The sequence below is a fragment of the Corvus hawaiiensis genome, chromosome 3, assembly GCF_020740725.1.
Source record: "Corvus hawaiiensis isolate bCorHaw1 chromosome 3, bCorHaw1.pri.cur, whole genome shotgun sequence".
NCBI classification, from domain to species: Eukaryota; Metazoa; Chordata; class Aves; order Passeriformes; family Corvidae; genus Corvus; species Corvus hawaiiensis.
The window spans coordinates 80,296,775-80,318,765 of record NC_063215.1 but is presented as its reverse complement, the minus strand read 5'-3'; the positions used below and the strand labels follow the sequence as shown (position 1 = coordinate 80,318,765).

The 21,991-nt window shown below is 43.5% G+C and overlaps 1 protein-coding gene across 3 annotated transcripts in view; it reads right to left on the bottom strand.

Annotated features, from left to right (window-relative positions):
- Positions 1-15,185, bottom strand: part of AGPAT4 (1-acylglycerol-3-phosphate O-acyltransferase 4) — an 84,111-nt gene extending 68,926 nt beyond the window's left edge. The window contains exons 1-3 of one of the 3 annotated variants that reach the window (XM_048299671.1): positions 12,357-15,185; positions 11,576-11,630; positions 10,159-10,219 (exon numbers count right to left, since the gene is read on the bottom strand). The gene's annotated coding sequence lies outside the window, so the exon portion shown is untranslated. Of the gene's footprint in view, positions 1-7,566; positions 7,653-10,158; positions 10,220-11,575 lie in introns of those variants that run through there. The other 2 variants (XM_048299672.1, XM_048299670.1) reach the window with 2 other exon arrangements.
- Between the last annotated feature and the right edge of the window lie 6,806 nt (positions 15,186-21,991).

Sequence of the window (21,991 nt, the reverse complement as noted above, 5' to 3'; positions counted from 1 at the left end):
TTAAGACACATGAAATTCTGTACAGAACAGTCATGGACCATTTGGGGCAACTGTACATTTGAAGTAAAGAGATCAGAGTCAGTCTAGTTAAGCCATTGATCCTCAATGCACAGCTTATGAGAAATCTTTCAAGGGTGAGATCCACACCATCACTCCTTACACAGGGAATTACCCATTAAAAACTACAGAGGCAGCAGGAGCAGTACAGCAGGATATTGCCACCTGCATTGTAATACTTAGCCACCATCAAGGGCACACTGATCACCTCTGCACTGGGTATTTCAGGAACAGATCCAATGCGAGAGTAGCTACTGAGTTCTTCAGTGGTTATTATAAAAACATTTCTTTTAGAAGAGCCCAAAGAAATGGGGGTATGGAAGGCGGCTGACAGGATTATTCAGGAGCTGGTACAAAAACAGGGTTGCTGTTTTAAATTGTGCTGGGAGTCCAAACATTCTCTTGATAAGAGATAGGCTTCGGAAAGAAGGCCTCTCCTGTGAAGACTCGTGGCTTATACTTGTCAAGCACTGATTGCCCTCATCTTGTTTTAAGAACTATAAATTACATTTGTAGCAACACAAAGGGTCAGCACAAGGTACAGGAACTGCTTATACAGTCTCAACAGACAAAATACTTCCCCTGCATCCAAATCACGTTTATGTGTGAGGCAACACAGAAACATGGATCACATTTACTTCAAAGCTTCAAATATTTAATCCTCCTATTCTTACCCACGAGTTGCAAAGTTACACGACAAAAGTATCACCTCCTAACTCCAGTTCTGCAACAGACAAACACATCTCCAACACATAAGCAGTTGTATCCAGGCAGAGAAGTTTCATATCCTCTCAGCAGACTTAGTAACATGACCAAGTCCATTTCTATATGCAAGATCAAATCCTTCATGTATATAGGATTAGAAAGCAGTGTGGATTTTTTTGATTTTTTCCTGTACTTATCCATCCCCTCTAATACAAAAAGCTACAGCCGTTCAGAAGACACTAGTGAAATAAGCCTGGAAAGATCCCTCTTGCTGCTCCCCTCTTACCTCCCCTGGTAGAGGGCTTGTTAAAGTTACATAGCAAATCCACAGAACAGCCAACACCAGAACCAAAACCTGCCACTTCCCCAGGCTCCAGCTTTCAACACAAACTGGTACTTTTCATACTCCTTTATTTGCCTTCTTGCCCATGCTCAAGTTTTCTTTGCAACATCTTTTTAAAGGCCACACATAGGAGAGCAGAGAGGGAACAGACACATCCCACAAGGACCTTCAGAGGAAACAGATGATGCAATAGGTATAAATGCTCCTGTACAACCCAGGATGTATGTGCTGATCTAATGCACTCTGTTTTCCCTTCCTTTCTCCATTCCCCAAGAAATGCAAGTCAAGTAGTCAGCAGCCTGGATGGTTCTGTACTATAAACTACAACTTTAGCACCAAGTGGGCAGTATTACCTGCATGTGCACACAAATATACATCTCTCCTATCATTCTTACCCAAGAAGGAATTAAAGGCACTGATAGATGCTACAAAGATACCAATCGAAAGATAAAAATCATCAGCACTGGAAAAAGGGTAACTTTCTTTCCTCACTCCCATGTAACAACCTCTTTATATTTTTTGGAATTGAGACTGACATTTTAGTAATTGTGGGCAGTGTCTTTAAGCTTTTTCCTAGGAGTTTAATTCCTAACTTGTGTGGCTTTGTTGTTTTGTTTATTAAAAAAAACCCCAGAAAGTGCAACTACAGAATAACACAGAATTTGTGGCAGCAAGAACCTTAAAAAAAAAATAATTGTGGAAAACGGCAGAGACAGGGCATGAATCACTGAGCTGAGAAATACACCATGGTGACAGCACTGCTGGTTTACAAGTGCGACTTTCACCACTGAGCTGTGGGCTGGTAACAAATTTTCTACTGTCCCCAAAACCCCAGTATAAATACTTCTAACATGGTGCCACTTTCTGAGCAGCTGTATGGCCCCTGCTGGAGACAACCCTGTTCTACTCGGCAGGTCTGAGCCCTGCTGCCCACGCTGCCACAGATGCAGCAGGTATATGGCACACACCACACACTCTTTGTGCTTCCAAGTCACACGACATCAGCCAACAGCACTGACCTCCTCCATGAGGAAATCCAAAAGCTTCCAGTACAAATCACAAGACATTGTTAACTGTGCTGGAAACAAAAAGTGCCATTCACCTGATTACAGCTCCAAGGGAGCTGTTAGGTTTTTGTATCTTCTGTGACAGGAGACAGTCTCCTTCAGCTAGGCCATTTGCATATTTTTAATTAATATGAAGCAACATCACTATGCTCTTTGAATACTAAGGAAACATTAAACAGAAAAAGACTCATAAGGCCTTTTTTTAACCTCTAAGTATTGATTTAATTTGTCTGTATTCTATCATATGACACTGAAGAGTACGAAGTAGCTGAATTTCGCCTTTATGAAAATCGCATCCCAAAACTGGAAATGACAATATGACAATGCAAACAAAAGATGTAGCCACACAAGACAGAGATACACAGGATATTAATACTTAGTCATTAAATATTGTTTAACGGTTCTTTCTGTAGAAAATAGTTTAACTGAAGAATGAATGTGGCAGGGAAGCTTCCAGATTTATTATTCAAAGAAAACCAACTCCTGCCCTAAAGAGCTAACACCCAACACCTTAAACAAAAAATAAATCTCATAGCTGAGGTGTGGTTGGCATGGTTCCAAAAAATAAGATGCCAGCTTCAGTGAAAGGCTCAGATGTACCTACACAGGAAACAACCAGACATCCAGATGCCAGGTAAAAACCCAGATAAACACAGTGACAGCTTTACCCATGTATCAGCAGTTCCATTCTACATCAGTTTTCACTCACCTTTGCCTCATGATAGGAATGTTCAGATGTATTTTGCCACAACATGAACTAAGAATACTTTCAGCCTCCTCATTCTCCCTGACCATTAGTCCTCTAAGAGCCTGATTTAATTTGAGAACTTCAGAGAATAAAAGCCTTTATCACAGGCACTAGATTTATCAAGCCCAGTAATAAAGGGAGGTTTCATTTTGGACCTGATTCAAACCCTGCTGAAGCCAAAAGAAATCCCTCAACAAGTTTCAATTGTCCTTGTTGTTTAGCAAACGTTATGACTCCAAAACAGCCAAATGTGATGTAACTAATCAATGATCTTGTATTCTCAGCACCTAAAGCCAGGGCTAGTCAAAACCACCTTAAACATCCCGCAAAATCATTCAGAGACAGTGTTTGACCTGACTGCATTTACTTTACTGGATGGCAAGTGTGCAGGTGTTAACAGTTCCTAAACATGCTGCTAAGAATCCCCAGGAATATTTTTATAAATTTTGCGCCAAACTGAGCATCAGATACATCAACAGCTACCTGGATTTTCCACATCTCTGAACAACTGCAGGCTTTTAAAAGCCTGGCTTTCAGCATTTCTCCTGCTTACTTTAAATATTTTTGATACACTTTTACAAGGCTTAAATTCAAACTGAAGCTCTTCTCTGCCTCCTTCTTGGGTGAAATGCAATATTTATGCACACATTCAGAGGCACAGACATGTAAAAAACATCCAGTAACACAGAATCACAGAATTAACCCCTGACCAGCCACCTGTAACTTGAAGGGGGGAACCTCAAAAATGATTTAAGTGCAAGTGTAGTCTGCTTGCAGGCAGAACGCTTCTAGACCTTCCAGAAGTGCAAAGCAGCATCTGCAGTAATAGTCTTTTCCAAAGTGCTCAAAAACATGGTAAGAAGAGGCAAACTACGATGTGTGAAGACATGGATTGTGTGGAGACAGGGAAAGAAGCAGGACACAGTTTAACTTTCACAAAGTAGCTGTCACTTGAAATCACAAGCCATTTCTACAAAAAGACTCCTCCCAAATACGTTTCTTTCCCTGTCTTTAACAGCAGGTTTTAAGTCAAGTCTTACCCTTTTTCAGATAGGTGAAAAAACCTGCATTATCTGCCAACTGAATCGGCATGGGCAAACCTTCAAATCCACCTGGATCCTGCTGGGGAAATGCGACTGAAATTTAACTTTGCTGGTCCAGTTAAAAGGAAATCTAGTGCACATCAGAAGTTTTTCAGATGTTAATCAACAGTCCCACATGCAACTGAAACCAGTGTGCTTGTCTTTGCCTGCAACTCCGAACCTTCTGGCAAGTAAACCCTCTCTAAGTGACCTCTAGCTCTGACTTCTTTCCAGCCTAGAACTGGTTAATTGCCTTTCCCTGTTCCTGTTATTTATGCTACAATAGAAACCTCATGCCAGGTCAGCCCTTTTGCAAGAAGCAGAAAATTATTTCAGTGTAAAGCTCTTTGTGGCAGAATATAACACGACAGACAGAAGAGCGGAAGGTCAAAACAGTGGCGTAAGAAGTAAAAAGGCTTTCAGCTCAAGTTGAAGAACAGACCACCAGCAGGACCATAACCCAGCATCTCCTGACTGTGGGCTCACTACAGCTGTTAGCCTGCTCTGCTTGGCTCCTAACACATAGCTTATGTGCCTTTTCAGCAAATCCATCACATTATCAAAGGGGGGGTCTTTGCAGCATCTTCATCCTTGCCACAACACACAGTTATTCTCATTCATTTCCATTTCTTCCTTCTCTGACTTTACCTTGGACCCTACCTCATCTCTGCATCAAGGCACTGGAGGAAGACAGGGGAAAAGCAGGAAAACGAAGTGAGTCAGCAGTTTCTGAGCACACACAGGCATTAGTCAGAGGTGATCAAGGTACTCACCACAGTCAGATGTGAATGAGCCTAGGACCACCAAATAACAGACTGGTGAGCAAACTTTCCCAAATGCCTGAAAATGAATCACTGGGCAAGGCAACCCCACAGATAAAGCACTTCAGGGAAAAAACATATTCTCAGCTGCCACATACCAGTCCTGAAAGGCAACAAAGCACACAGGGTACTGTCCTGTCACATTTCTAGTTTCCTTACAAAAAGCCCACTGCATTCAGTACAGCTGAATCAAACACACCTGATGAGACATTTGCCTTGACTGGTATAATGTTTTCTCTAATAAACAAGGCCCACAGTTGCAAAAGCTCTTCCTGAGTAAAGTACATGCACAGTGCACTACTATGCACTGTTACCCTCCTGCTCATCTGCTCCCTTATCAGGACACACTGACAGCAGTAGTAGTGATGCCACTAGTCAGGGAAGTGGCGTGCCACATCACACAGTGGAAATTTGAATTTTTAAAATTTAAGATCAAATTACTAATACAAGTTCTAAGGGCCACAAGTGCTCATTTGCAACACAAGAACAGTACCTTGTTAGCCTCAGCACAGCTGTGACAGTGTCTTCCTGCACGAAGAGATTTGAAGGGGAGTTGTCCCCAGTCTTCACCTTCCAGCAACAAAATCAAGGGTGCACAACACAAAAAATAATCCACCCCTTTCAGCAGGGCAGAGTACAGCCCTAGGATTCTCATCCATCACCTGTGAGAGAATCCTTCTCCTATAAAACTCTTCTCTGTTATAGTACAGTAAGCCCATTAAACTGTGAGTGATGCACAACCATCACTCCAAGAGAGCACACCTCACTCGAGACAGATGGACACTGCTTCAGTGCCCTGCACTTGAGCTGGACAGAGCAAGACTTACCGTAAAAACAACCTCCCCACCAAAATGACACCTACTGAGTTTCAAGAAACACAGTTAATTACTGTGCTCTGGGCACAGCATTCTCTGTTCTGTGACTCTGAGCAAGTGCTAACCTCTCTGTGCAATTTTTCCACTCCTAAAATATGTTACTTTCACCTTCTTGTGAGGCACTTAGTAAAATCTGTTAAAGTGCTTGCCAACAACACAACTAAACTTTACTTAAGAGCAACCTTTATTCATAAGCAGCTTGCAATGCCTTCTCTCTTCTCTGCAGGCTTCCTAAGATATTCTTCCACATAAACCTGGCTCTGTCATCCATAAAACACAGGTAAAGTTTCATTTTTGATACAGCTTATTCGGGCATTGTTAATGCAAAACATTAATAGGGAAGAGCAAAGCTACATGTATTTACACAAATTTCTAAAGTGAATAAATATGTGTTTTAATCCATAGTATTTGGAAAACCACAGCATTGTATCAAATACAAGCAGGTAGAGAAAGTCAGAAAATGACAGCAAACATTTAAGCACGTCAACTATTCTAGTGATCCATGCAGTCAGTCTTTACACAAAAGTAGTCCTGGCTTAAACAGACCTCTGTACATTCACACCAATCTTCACATCCTTCACATGAGAAGTTCAAGGAAAAAAAGGCTGAAAAATTCAGCTTAAGTTGTTTCACAACAGTTTCTCTACTCCACCAGTTTTTAATTCTTTTGCTATTCACTCTAGTGTGGTCATTATCAGTACAAGCTGAGGCTACAATCGCCTGGTACAACTTCCTGGGTCGAGGCATCACTGTTTTAAAATAAATGTTTGGGTTTTTTTTGTTTGAGAGTTTCTGGCATCCTTCTACCTTCTTGTAAAGCATTTTCAGTTTTCATGTAGCAAAGGTTGCTCTCTCCCACACAAGCACCTGCACAAGGTACATCATTCTTAGATGTCTGCAAAGGGACTCGAAACACAACTTTTAGAAATGTGTAACAAAGATAAAGACCAGAAGTCTTGGTGTGACATTGTTGAAACAGACTCTTTCGTGGGTTGTCTTTTCAGCCATTCGAGTGAGTGCTCACTTGTTGAAATAAATGCTAAAAAGCATTACTTGTTACTTAAATAATCTTCACCACACGGTATCAGGCGACACACCTTAAGTCAGTTTACAGTCATTATTTAATTCGGCTTAAATATCTTTATGAAGAGACGCCGACAGGTGAAAGGCAGCGCTCCTACAACACGTGAGCACATCACCACGGAGGCAGACTGCCCCTCTCCCCCGCCTCAGCTCACGGACTCCCGGGTACGGCGGGCGGAGCAGCCGCCACGACCGACCCACGCCCGCTCCGGACCCCGCCGGGGCGCGCCGCGCCCGCTCGCTGCGGACCGGCGGCAGCGAACAGGCGATGGCACCCGCCCGTTCCCAGGGCAACCGCACCGCCCGCCCCATCCCCGGCCGCCGCCAGCCCTGCCGCGCCGAGCGGGCGGCACCGAAGGGAAAGTGGAAGGGGCGGCACGCCCGCCCGGCGCGGCAGAGGGGCGCTCGGCGGGGCTGGGCCGCCGTAGCTCCGCCGTTTCCACGGAAACCCCGGCGCGGACAGCGCTCGCCACACAAAGGGGGCCCGAAGGCGGCAGGAAAATTCTCGGCGGCCGCGGGCGAAACGGCGCGGGTCCGGGCGGCGGGGGAGACCCAGGCGGAGGACGAATAAATCAGGAAACTTGCACTCGCAGCCCGCCTCTCCCGCACGCCCGCCGGCGGCTGCCGGTCCCTCGCCTCACCGCCACGGCGCGCCGGGGGGCGGCAGCGCCGCGGAGGGGCTGGCTCGGGGCTGGTTTTTCCGCCCGGGGCAGCACACCGGGCGGAGGAGGGAGGGCGGCCCCGCACCTGCGGAGCGCGGAGGGCGCCAGGGGAAGAGCACGTACCTGGCGCCGGCGGGCCTGGGCACGCGTGCCGCGCTGGGGCGCCGGGAGCGGGCGGCGGCCGAGCCGCACCGGCTGCCACTACTTTGCACGCGGCGGGAGCGGGCGGGCGGCTCGGGCGGGGCCGCCAGGCTCCACCCGCCGGGCGGCTCCACTCCGGGAACAGGGTCCCCCTCTCCTTCCCTCCCCGCCGTCAGTATGTCACTTCCTCCTGGGGCGGCGGGAACCGGCGACCCCTCCCCGTACCTCCGTCGCTCGCCCTCCGGGGCGCCGCCAGAGCCGAGAAGGAGAACTCCCGCTGCCGCGCCACGTTTGAGGAAGGGCGGCGGGCTGCGAGGAGCGAGTGGGAGCCGGGGAAGCGGCGGCCCGGGGGAAGGGGCGCGGCGTAGCGCCCGTCCCCTGAGGGACGCTGGCGCTGATCGCCTCTGAATGCTCGTCATCCCTTACCGGGCCAAACGCGGGGTGAAGGTGGAGAGGGGGCTGTCGCGGCGTGATGCGCACCTGTGACTAGCTGACCCTTCAAGTAGAAACTGGGCAACAAAAAACAACTCCACGGCCTGAATGCTGTGGAAATAGATACATGCCGTGGCAGCCATCCAAGCACCGAGTACCCTGTACAGTATTCACTCTATGTGACAACGCAAACATTTGCTGCCAGGCTCTGATTGCGGAGTGAAAGGCAGCTTCCATGAATAGAGAACAGCAGGAACTGAGTCTATTATAAACACCCAAAGCATTGGAAGGTGATGGTGGCTGAGATGACACATCACTGGGACAGCACTGTCAGCTCCTGGGTGCGTGGTTACACCAGGGCTGGAGGGCTCCCGTGGCTGGGGGCTGGCAGGCAATGAGCTGGATAGAGCAAAGCCCTGTTACAGACCCGGTCCGTACCAGCCACGTAGAATCCCTTTACCCTCAATGTAAGATGAGCTCAAAGTAAACACTTCTCGTGGTTTAATTCCAGTCAGCAACTACTGGCTAGGCATCAGTCAGCGTCTGCTGAGGAACTGTACTGTGCATCACTTGTTTTTCTGGGGTTTTATTCCTCTCTCTCCTTTTCATTACTTTTATCATTACTGTTGCTATTATCATTAGTGCTATTGCTCTTAGGGAGCAGCAATAGCAAGGCTGGTACTCAAGGGAGGAAAAGCCTGGAGCTGAGGGTAGCCACACCACAGGCAGTGTACTTGCTAGCCAGAGCACTTTCCCACAGTACCTGAACAGGGCAGTGGCAGCACATTGCAGCTCCACTGACTGTCCTAGACAAGATGAAGCAATGAAACAAGTGTAAAGCTCATACAAAGAGCAGCAGAAGATAAGGCCACAACTGGAAACAGAGCTACAAGAGGGTTGGGAAGCAAGGCAGGAGACCAAACCAAACATGCATGCATCTACTGGAAAGCTCTGAGAGGGACTAAGGGCCCAGACCTGGGCTTAAACGGAGCCCTGGCCCACGGGCCATGTGTGTGGGTCCCAGGTGAGGCTGGTCAGGGCTATCAAGATGTAGCTGTGCCATCAGTGCCCTGACAGGTTCCTGATGATGGGGTGTGTTGAGTGTACTGTTCAGGTGCTCAAGATTGAGTCACCTTCTTCCCATTTGGTCATGAAGGAGTTGCATCCAGCTCACTGCCATTCTCAGGCCAGTGGTTTAGCTGCTGAAGTGCTGTGTGGAGAGAGATTGGTAAAGGGAATTTCCCCAGCCATATTTTAAAAGTCTGACCCTGTGGCTGCATTTTGAAAAAGGGATAATTCCAGGCAGAGGTATAAGAAGTAAAATCCATGAATGAAGTACTTAATTATGGAGAGTGGCTGGGTTTGTAGCGCAGCTGTGTCCAAAGCATCCCTGACCACCTACTTGAAGCACCTTTGTGTACTACAAGTACAGATTCTTGGGATGTTATTCCGAGGTATCTTACTCAGCACCTAGATGTTATCTTGACAGCCAAGGGTCCAAAAGTCAGGCACCCTGATGCTGTGTGTGGTAGTTTCTGAACATCTTTTATTTAGCTTTTCTTGAAACCAAACTCTCTGCAGCTGGTTATTTGTATGTTCTGATTTTCTGTGAGGCCATAATAAAAGTCTGTCTTCTTGCTTTCATTAGTGTTAAGCTGCAGCTGAATGTAATAGGTTTTATGGATGCTTTACACCTGAGAAAACTTTCCATTGGAGAGGTGAATTCTAGTTTTGATACAGTACATCTATTTGTCAAAAGACTAACCAGGAAAACATGAATAATAAAACCCTCTTATTTAAGTTGGGGATTAAAAGGTAGATCTTATGAAGCTGTAGATACCATGGTAATGACTGAGAGTGAAGAGCATGTAGAAAAAAATACTTCTGTGTTAAGAGCAGGTCTTGTGATGTCCTCACTGAGTATTTTTTAGGTAGTGGAACAAGAAGGATAAAAAGGAATCAGATTCTCTTTCTGTAAGCTCTGCCCTGCAGAGCACTGAATGGAGAATGGCTCAGGTTTGTCATTTCTTGTTCTGAGTGCTTGGTTTGCAACCTCAGTGCAGTTTTTTTCCTTGTTGCTGGTGGGTATGCAAATACTTTACTTGCATTGGGCAAGGTTCAAGAGTTGAGTCAGGAACTTACTTGATGGATGCCTCCCAGCTATCCATCACTGTGTGAAATGGGTGATTTTCAGTGAGTTTCCCTGTAAGAAATAAACATAACAAAAACATGATAACAGCAATAACAAAACAAAACCACAGAAACAAACCCCAAACCACCCCCTCTAGTTCCAGTCGGTGAGGTGTCTCTCATGGCTGAAGCAAAATTAACTGCTTGCTGGTTTTCACAGCTGGACCTCAACCCTGCTCACCACATGCACTTTTAAACGACTTGTGAATTCGACTTCAGAAATTTTATTGCAGGCAAAAGCTTGTTTGTCCTGGAAAGTTCTGCAGTGCTGCCTATGCCAGCCTAGAGAGAAGAGGCAACACCCCTGCTGCTGATGCTGCCAAACTGAGAGGGTGGATACTAACATAGGGATACACTATGATACACTTCCATGAGCAGCTGAGCTCCGGAAGTCAAGTTTGCTCTTGCTGCATGTCTTATGGCTAGAATCTCCAATATCTAATAAGGCGTGGGTTATAAAAGGCAATTTCCTGCATTTAAAAACATTCATAATGGTCCTCTTCTGTGTAGACTGAATGTAATAAAGGCTGAACTGCAAGCTTTCCCTCTGTGCTGGCAATAACAGGAAGTCTTTCCTGTGCTTGGCTTATCCGTCTTTATGAAAACTGTGGGAAAGTAATTGTGTCTGAGATCTCTGCTGCTTTTTGGGGATTGACTAAAATCTGCTAACAAGGTCAGGAATTATAGTAAGGACTGATGTGTGAAGTATGACTACACAATCCTTTTCCACTAGGAAACCACATGAAAATATCTATACCTAGGTCAATATATGCTGACAGTTTATTTAAGTATGCAACCAAAAACGAGCGGTATTGATGCAATGCATTGTTGGAATGATAGAAGTCCTAATGTAGATGCAGGTGTACCAGTTTAAATAGGCCAGTGGAGGAGTGGTGTTGAAAATCAGACCCACTCCCTGTGTAACTAATTTTTCTGGGTGAGTTTTTCAAGTGTGGACTAACCCCAGCTGTGACACCTGCCATCTTCTCCTCTACCTCAGCTGTACAGTGGATCCACTGTTTTTGTATAGAAACTCCCACTTCCTTTCAAAGAAGCCACGATACTCACACATGGAAACATTCTGTTAAAACGAAACCCTGGGGCCACAGTTAATTTTAGAATAGACTCATTCTTTAGTTGAATAGGCATTAGCAAAAGAGCTAATGTGTGAGATGAGTTACAGGAATTTAAGCTCCAGACTGTCCAATTTGACCCTTTACAAAGTCTAGTCCATACAGAAAAAATACTGACTGAGATGCCAAAACCCATTTCTTTGAACATGTTTATTCTTTCAGCATGCTTTATTTTCTGCAACAAGTATTAGATTACTAATCAATTACGTAAATTCTTTACAATTTTTAAAAAATACCATTCTGTCGCTGTTGTCCCCAGGGATGGCGAGAATCACGACACAGAATCCAAGTCTAGGATAAAATGGAATTATTTAATTAATTATCACCTCATTTATATAACTTGGTTCACAATAGAGAAATGACATTATTGGGTGCTTGACCATACACCTCCCAGAGTGATTGGCTGAATGCTACGACGCCTATTGCAAAATATTTTCTTCAGTGAACCAAAACAAGACCATGCAGGTGCAAGATAGAGAGTTAGTTTACAAAACCGTCTTTCACTGTGTCTCAGCTAAAGGATGAGAAAGGAAGACTTCACAAAATGCTTCAGCAGCTGGAAAATTCCACTGTTCCTGCTCTTTAGCATCCACACCATTCATTTAATAAATACCAAGGATCCTACCATATAAAATGTTTTCCAAATTACTCATTTCAGAATTACACCGAATATTTTCACATCTGCTGACATCCACAAAATAAATACTCCTTACACATGTACAAATATTATTTCTGTAGCTGTTTTAAATATTCAACTTGAGCCTGCCTATTAGGAGGAGAGGATCCTTTGTTTCTCTTTACACATGTATCTAATACAAACATCACAGATTTGTTTTTCTTGTTTTCTTAAAGCTTGATTAAAATGAAGACTTCTGCGTGGACCACTTTGGGCCTAAACTTGGTGACTCAGGTGACTGGCTTTAGATAAACCTACATGTGCAGGTGGCAGAGCAGATATTCTAGACACACACACACAGACATGCATGCACACACATTCACACACATACAAACACCTACCCCATGACAGGAGGAAATCTTGCAGCTCTGATTAAATGTGGTTCAGTGTGACAAAACGGTGAGGGCTTCAATGGCACCTTGGAAATGCAGAGATGCAACATCTGTTACTGGCATGGTCATGGATGTACGCAGGTGGAATTCCTCTAAGACCTTAGAGGAAAGATCACTTTGGAGCTGCAAAGGTAAGGGTTGTTTAGAGGGTACTCAGGAAACTGCGGAAAAGCTCAGATAGGAAGCTGCAGAAGAAAAATTTTGGTCCGAACATTTGGAAGCTGGAGTAGCACAGACCCTCTAAAAACAAATGCTGTTTATGCACAACTCTGTTTACATCAAGGAAGCACGGCACATTGGCTGCTCTCCAGGTCTTCAAGGGCAATACCTAATATGCATATGTAGTTACACAGACATTTACAGTCAGAAACAAATCACACAATTATTCTTGTTGCTTGCATATGTACATTGCTTCACCTAGAAGAGGAAAGAACTACTTCAGTACAATGAGGACAAGGCTGCTTTATGCCACAGTAGAGTGTAGAGATGAGCTGTGTGAGCCTGCCATTTTGAGCTTTGTACAAATTTACATAAAATGGTAATCCCTGCAATAAGTGTGCTGCTCTTGATCTAGCTTGTAATTAATTCTGTAGCAGTGTCCTCACCCTGTGAATGGCTATATCCTCACCCCGCCCATAAAAGACAGCAGCTTTAAGCCACACTTAGAGCACTCATCTTCACTCTGCCAGGTAACAACTCGAGCTCCATTGTCAAATTTACATTGAAGTTAGCATTTGATTATCTGTTCAATCACACAGAATTGGAAAGGTCATTTAAAAAAACTTTTAAGAAGAGCCAGGAAAAATACTCTTCCTTATACATTGCTCACTGAAGAATGTGTTGCTTGCTGCAGCTCTTCTCACCAAACCCGCACCACTCTGTCCATACTGGAGACACAAGACAGGACTCAACTCTTGTCTTATCAGCTGTAGCCGTCTCCATCCCATGTTCTCCTATGTGCTGCTTTTGTAAAGACAGGTTTATATGATGGGATAAAGGGAGCTATTTCCCAAGAAGGGTCTATTTCCCAAGAAAATTAATGGGATAAACCATGGTTTGAGTGCTAGGAAATAATCACTATGCAACAGTCTTTATATAGGGTCTTTATATGGTTAGTAGATGCAATTTTTTCAATTTCTGTGTAGTCTGATGTATTTGAAGAGCAGATTTGGGTCAGTTTTTATTCTGTATACTTTAGTAGAGCCCACTAATGATTCATAAAGGTCCTACACTTTAGAGACATTGTGTGAAGTATAGTTCTTGGTCACTCAAGGGTTAAATTTAGTAGTACACCTTATAGACAAATATCCGTGGCAGCAAATTTGACTCCTCAAAAATGGAGATAACTGGCATTCTGTACTGTTGCTTTCTTTCTCAGAATAAGCCAGTTGTTGATGAAATAGATTTTTAAATAAAAAGGCATTAGCTAAGAGCTGATTGGGTAAAAGATGGATACTTACAGTTTTTATAAATGTCTGTTACACACATTAAGGAATGAAAAAATGTGGAACATCATTTTTGGTACTAAATTGCAGAAAGAGATTGCATGATACTTGATAACAGGAAATACAAACAGCATTAGCAGGTCAGGACTTAGAGAAAAGGAGTAAAAGATCCAGGTAAGATCTTGTACTGGTTTTGCCTTGGGCCGTCAAATATTTGTGATGTGACTGAAAAAATACAGTACAGTACAGACTGCTTTATCCCACTAAATGGAGCAAATCTGTGTTCTGTGTGAAAAGAGTACAGGATACTGTATTTCCTCTAATTTCTTCCTGTTGACCTTTCTTGTCCACTGAATTGATGGTTTAGGGAACCTACATATTTCCAGTGTCCCAAGAGGGGACAGGTCTTAGCTTTTAATTTTCTACAATTTGGCCTGATCTTGCTCCCAGTGGCATTTCCTTGATTTCAGTAGATGCAGACACCATTTCAGAACTGGCTGTTGAATAAGGATACTGTATTAAGAAAATTACTAACTTCCAGAGAAAAGGAAAATAGTTCCTGAATCTAAAACTCTTAAACCTTAAAACAGAAGTGTTTTTACATAAAATAGTTGAAAATCTCATGAAGATGTCCGATCATCTCTTGGCAGCAGTTGCACAAAAAGAAAAGTGTCCACAAAATGGAAAGAAGACTGGACACCTGGGAGAAAAATGACAGAGTAGTTCTCAGAAGCCCAGGCCTCATAATGCTTAGGGTATTTCAAACACCACAGTGCTCATAGGACTGTCTGTAATGAAAAGAAAATGTTGTTGAAAGAGTGATGTTATACTTTCTGAAGTGAAATTGCCTCAATGTGAAAGATTTTCTGTGTGCCTTGCTGGCTTCTACTAATCATTTACCTATGAATACTAACCATAGTGTTTTATACATGTTTGGTTCCAGTTCTGTATCATGTTGTGCTGTCCCGCAGCCTGTTCATGGGGCAAAATTTAAAAGGATTTGCCAGGGATCTAAGAAAGGTATGTAATCCAGGGATACATTTTGGTAGAAGCAAACCAGGTAATATTGCCACACCATTTCAGAGGCTCTTTGTAACCATTATCAGACACAAAAGATCAGGCCATTTCTGTAAGCTTGCTTTTGCCTGCCGCTGCTCCCATGCAATGTCTGTATTCTTGTCTGCTTCAGTCCTATGTGTGGCTTCCAGCACAAATCACAGCAGCCCCCAGCAGTGTTTCAGTGTAAGGGCCCTGGTTCTCTGTGTATGCTAGAAATCCGTCCTTCCATCATTTTGGTTTGTGTTGGAAGGGACCTTAAAGATCTTTTAGTTCCAACCCCCAGCCATGGGCAGGGACTCCTTCCACTGGACCAGGTTCCTCAGACCCCCATCCAGTCTGGCCTTGAACACTTCCAGGGATGGGGCATCCACAGCTTCTCTGGGCAACCTGCTCCAGTGCCTCACCACCCTCACAGTGAAGAACTTCTTCCTGATATCTAATCCAAATCTACCCTCTTTCAGCTTAAGGTAAAGGTAAGGTTCCCTCTTATGCCTCACTACATGCTATGTAAAAAGTCCCTCCCCAGTTGTTTTGTAAGCCCCTTTCAGGTGCTGAAAGACCTCAATGAGGTCTCCCTGGAGCCTTCTCTTTTCCAGGCTGAACAGCCGCAACTTTCTCGGCCTGACTTCACAGGAGAGGAGCTCCAGCCCCGTGATCAATATTTTGGCCCTCCTCTGGACTGGCTCCAGCAGATTCATATCATTCCTATATTGGGGGTTGCAGAGCTGGATGCTGCACTCCATGTGGGGCCTCATGAGAGTGGAGTACAGGTGGAGAATGACTTCCTTTGACCTGCTGGCCATGCTGCTTTGGATGCAGCTCAGAGTCCATCTTTGCTTCATGGCACAAGCTGCCCCATGATATCTTCCTCCATTCTGTTCTTTGATTCTGTGAAAAGCAAGCCGAGGCTAAGGGATAGCTAGGGGTATGACAACAGGGCATGGAGCTAGTCAGCAGTCTGAATCCAGCAAAGGATGGTGGCCAATCAGTCTGTTTATTCAGGCAACTCCTTTGTAGTCAATGTGAAACTGCATTGTGAATTTGCAATTGCAATCCACTTCCTTTGGAAAAAAATCACTGCAATAGATAGTAGATAGCAGGCTCTTACAAATCATTGGCAGGCTGTTCTGAAACCAGTCGTCAGGTTCTTGGAGCATCACATTGCTTGAAACTGCTGCGTCCCTTGTCACCGATTTAATACATTCATCAAATCCGAGACAAAGGCCTTGCTCCAAATACCTCTCCTACAGGAAACTGTGCTAAGTGACCTTATGGATAAATGCCCGAATGGCTCAGCCAGAAATTGAGCAGTAGTCCCACTTGGCCCTGAAGGAGTGAACCTTCATGAAATGGCTACCTAAACCTGGTACTAAGTTACTAAGGTGGTACCTTAGAACAGTTGCTAAGTGTGGCCTTATCAGAGGGCTTCCTGCTTCACAAATGCCTCATGAAAAACTGTTGGATACAGTACATGGAATGGACTGTTTTCTGAGGAAGATTGACTTTATAGCTCAACATCAGAATTGCTTAACTAGGCATGTTTTTGTATTAGAAAGTGTAAAACCCTCAACAGTGAAGTTTTATAGAAAATGCAATAGGAAACACACAAGTACCAAAGCTGACATGCAGTATATGTCAGATAATTTATGTGTAATATATTAAAGACTCATGGGGACAAAGGACCTGGGTTGCTGTTCGGAGGCACCTCTTGCTCTATGGAGAGTCCTCAGTGTCATCCAACTGTCATTTGTCACAGGAGTTCAGGTGCCCCGACCTCAAGCCATCAGTGTTAACAAATAAAAGGCTTGTTGTGCACACAGACATCCTGGTGAGCCCATGTCCTCATCAGCTCCTGAGCTCAGCCCCAGCTGTTTGATGGAGGTTTAGCACAACCATTCTCAGAGTGATTTGACACTATTTAATTTGTATGCTGACTTCCATGCTAGCAGTGTGTTATTAATCCTACAAACCACACTGATTTATATTTTTTCCCAACCTGAATAACATAGCTAATGTCATTTCCTACTCATCAACTCCCAGATGGCTAAGAATCACTGGTCCAGGAAACTGTGAGCTCTAGGATCTGTCAGTCAAGTCACCTGGCAATTCAACCATAAAACAGTCTACATAAGCACTCTACTGCTTCTTACAACTGCTTGTGAACCACAGGTGCCTCAAGTATTAACAATATAATCAACAAAGCCTGCTGCCTCCTAGGCTTGGTATCCATAATGGTAGCATGAATCAGAATTGGCTACACTAACTGCAGTAAATCGACAGCACTGAGCAATCCCATTTCATTAATAAGAGCATCTCATCACCATCTGCTCCTTGGAGACAAATGGCTGCATCTGGCTTCCTAAACATTGCTTTCTCTTGCCACCCCCAGGGACTAGTAGCATTTGAGACATCAGTGACCTCAGTGTCTGAGTTTTGTGTACATTGGAAATGTCTTTTCTGTCCTGATGTCTGATTTTTCCTGTCCTTTTTCTTCGTAACGAGAATCACAAACAGTAAAATAAAATCGAGAAAAGAAAAAAGAAAAGAAGTTTTTTCCAACACAGATAGAATACCAAAACCCATAGCTGAAAAATATCCACCTCATACTAGCACTTTTCCGAGACCATCAGGCAGTGTGATACCATCCTGACAATTGTGATATCATCCTGACAACTATTTAAAAAGTCTGTTGCCAGAGGGATAACTTTCTACTTGGCAGGTATGAAATGCTTTTCCTCTCTTATTTCAAATACCTTATTTAGGCAAAGAATTTAACCCTGAAACCAAATCCCATGCACTGGCACTGGTCAAATGATTGCAATCCTAAGTGGACCTTCCCTCCTGCATTGATCTGTGCCTCAGGGTCTTTCCCCAAATGCTTTTGAAATGATTAAAGCTTCTACAAAGGCAAAGGGTTTTGCCAGTCCTCAGTTTAGTGCAGTGTAAGGGTGTTACATTCACTTACCAAGACACACGGACTTTCAAGCAGCAATGCCCGGTGCTTGCAGGAGTCTCCGTCATGTGGGAAAACGAGTGGTGTTTGCACAACCTCATGGTATAGACTTCTGCAGGGAGTGGTAGGCTTCATCCAACAGCCATAAGAGATTCCTGAGCTTCTGTGCTGAATCTGTGTACCACAGATGGAGGGGTCCAGCTGCTTTCATAACATTTGTGGATTTTGCCACTGAGTTTCAGCTCTTCTCTAAATGGAACAGGACCTTGTGGGAATATGATGTGTCTCTGAGAGTAACTTGACCTCTGACTGTGCCTGTTACTACAATAGAGCTCACAGAAGTGAGGTGGGAGGGACGAAATACCAGCCATCTGGGTCACACCATTAGGATATGAACAGTCTTTTCCTGACCACTAGAAAATATGAAGCACAATAAGGCTTTGTAAGAACTGCTAAAATATTGCTAATAATACTCTACAGCAAAATGGAGGCAACATGTAACAGGTTTCGGCAACAGAAGTTATTTAATTCTGTGGATGAACTGTTTTATTCTAAATATCTTTGGGAGTCTAAAAGCCATTTCTGAACTAGGAAATGGAGGCAAACAAATAGACAAGATGCATCTTCCCACAAGAAAGTAGTTCTTGAAAGCCTTGGCCAAATTTTTTTTACTTAAAAGCAATTCAAGTTTGTTTCACTTTTCTTTTAGTTTCCTGTATCCTAAAATTGTGCCTAGAAGCTGGTTATTAAGAGTGTGATTTTGGAAGCAGAATCATCAGTACTTTTAAAGTAATTTAAAGAAAATTACTTTGCAGCAAATGGAAGCCAGCACAGTAATGGCAGAGGGAGTGAGTTACCAGAGAGCAAATGCTCAGGAGAGAAAACACAGTAAGGTAAAACTTCCCTAAATTTAGATATCAGCCCCTATGATTACCTTGCAGTACTGTGTGTGGCACTCAAGCTGATAAAAATAGAGTTATTAAGAAGATCCCTAAGTGTTTGTGGAACAGTTGATTTCATCATCTTAATTAGACAAGAGCAGAATTCCTTAATGTTGTGTTCTTCTCACTACCTGGGTGACTGCAAATCACTTTGGGAAGGTTGTAGCAGCTCTGTTTGGGGTGATTTGGGGCAGGTGGCAATGGGATGGACCTGCAGCTCTGGAGAGAGGAAACTAGGGCCTGGCCTGACAGGTATCTGGTCAATGTAGAATGTAGGAGCTTTGCCTTCTGATGGCTAAATAATTATCAGGCCACGAACTATAAATAGGTATAGCTGTTTAACTTATGTCAACCTGGTGTAGCACCATGAGTTTCTGTGACACTCAGTACTGGCTTCCACTAGAGGAGACTGCAGCCTTGATCTGTGCTGAGGGGCTTTTCAGCAGACAGACTCTGAGAAATTTCACAGGGGCACTTACAGATGTTACTGGTCTCCTGTCCGTCTTTCCTACCCTCTTGGGTTATTGATCCTCTGGAAGACAAAGGAGCAACATGTGCCTGTGTCTTAACTGTCCCAAGGCGTAGGCCAAATTTTCAAGAAGATCACCCCGGAAGGTGAAGTGCTCAATGCTCACTATTCATTGGAAAACGGCAAGTAACAGAAGAAGGGCAGGGCATTCAGAAGAGCACAGGAGTGTCTTCAGCCACTTCAGCAAAATTTTTCAGAGGACATTTGCCAAGGTCCTTGCTGACATTGGATCTATGCAGAAAGGTTTAGAAGGTACAGTGACTGACTTCCCACAGTTAGCTCTCCCAAGGAGATGGGAGAAGGCACAGCTTGTGCAACAGATCTTGAAATGATTCTGAGTAGGAAAATGTGGCTACAGCCTGAGATTTCAAACTCTGTAGAACTAGTAAGTGTTTTCATGCAGTGTTTCAGTTTTGATTTATATGCTACACACACACTTAAACAGCTAAAGGGTTGTTGCAAAGTCAGCTACTCAAAGCTGGAAGTGCTAGAATTAAAGTGACCTTTGCAGATTTACTGCCTCCTCTGTGAGTCTTCGTATGTTACGTAGGTTTCAGTTCACATAGCTGCCCAGTCCTTTCTCCACAGACTCCGCCACATATTCAGAGCCAAGACCAAACAAGCCTCATTTAACGAGTTGTTTAAAACTGTTTTATCATCCTTGTTCAATGTTTGTGGCAGCAACGCTAGCTAATATTTATGGTGTGCTGTTCAAACCCTCATGGATGTTTTTAATAATACTGTCCTAGTACTCAAGTCTATTTTCACAAATTGTCTGTGAATTAAAGGCAGGGTCATGAGTCTGATCCTGCCATTGTTACCCCAAGTGGTGAGTAACTTCCTTCATGATTACTGGTGCTGCTCTTCAGAAAAAGGAAAGAGAATTCAGGTCTGATTTATAGCTGGCGTTTTGTGCTTCTTCTAAATGCCCCCCTCCTTGCACCAGAAGGGTACGTGGGAACATGACAGTCATCATCTGGGATGAGTTAGGTTCTCACCAGAGATATAGAACGAACTTAAAATCAAGTGCAAAGAGGAGAAATCAGGATTGTCAATAAGAGAGGGGTGTCATTAATTGTCCAGATATTGTTCTGCAAGTGCAGTTTTTCCATTACCTTTTTTACAGTGTCCAGTCACATAAATCCTTGTGTGCAGTTTCCTTTAGTCACAATGCTTGGCACTCCTGGCTGGTAGAGAGTGAAATATGCAGAGGAAGCCTGAACAGCAGCAGAGGAAAGAGATGATAAAATTGTTTCATCATTCCACTTAACAGTTTCCTCTGCACTATAACACAGGACGTTTGATAACCCAGCCATTTGCGTGTACAGGGTCAAAACACTGCCCCTTAGCTATAATAGCTACCAGTGTAATTAATGAAAATTACAGTGTCCAGATCTAAGAGATTGTAATGGCAAAAGGAAAAAGCATGCCTAATACTTTACAGCAAAGCTCTTCCAAATGTGTATAGACATTGGAACAATTTCAGCTAGACAATTTTCAGCTTCCAAACTGAAATTTCCTACTGCTGCTCACTCTTCAAGATGTAATTCTTGGTGAAATTAAAAGATGCTTGCTTTGTTTATTTAAGGTGACAAGAAGATAAAACTGAAGCACAAGTATCTCCTGGGGCTGGTTGGTTTGCTTTTTTTTTTTTGCTATCAAATGAGATATGTTGAATAATATTTAGAGCAACTGTTGCTCCTCGGCAATTTACTGCAGAAGGAGCAATTTTGTCACAGAATAATTCTGCCAGAGGTTTCTGCAAGTACACATTAATGCATTATGCTCAAGGCCAGGCAAGTCATCAGATGCAGGTAGAATGCATACTACAGTGTTCTTAATTTCCAATGTTGGTTGACATGTCTATAACAATGTTCATTGTTGATGCAAAGACAGCAACATTTTTGATTCAAAGAATGAATCCTGACTGAAGTGTTGCTCCTGTATTTGTGGTAGTTCAGCAGGTTTTTGGTACCACCACTTAGAAAGTTTGCAGTTCAAGATTTGCAATGTCTGTAACTAGGAAGTAACAAAGGGACAAAGTTGTGCATAAAAAGCTTTTTTTTTTTTCCTTTCTCACTGAAGTGGGACATGATCAAACTTCAAAGGATCTATAGCTACATAAGAAGATTTTAATATTGTTATGTTTGCTCTCAGAATATGGAAGTCTTACGGTTTCCAGAAACAGTAAACCCTATTTTGGAGCAATGGTTTCTGACAAGCCATTGCTGTCTGCAGAGCAATGGCTTCAGGTGCACTGAAGCCCCTAACCTGGTGGTACTGCCATTTGTTAAAATGTTCCATGTGTTTTTGAATAATTTCCTGACCAGTGAAGTGGTTTTGTTTTCTTTCTGGAAAAAAAAAATTCTGTACAAGAGCTTAGGAGAGTTTTTTATTCCTTTCTACATAAAGAAAGGAGAACTTTATCAATGCTATAGAGTGGTAGATATTCCAAGAAGCATATAGAGGCGATAAAATTGTATCTGCTATACCTCCTTAATATTCTCCTCAATGTCTATAAAATGCAATTTATTTAGTTCCTATTGGTGGTATAAGACAGAATTCTGGGAAAAATGATTAAAGGTGCATAAATGACAGAAAAGGCAAAATACTATTGTAACTTAAGGTTTCTTAGGTACTGCAATAAAGACTGGAAA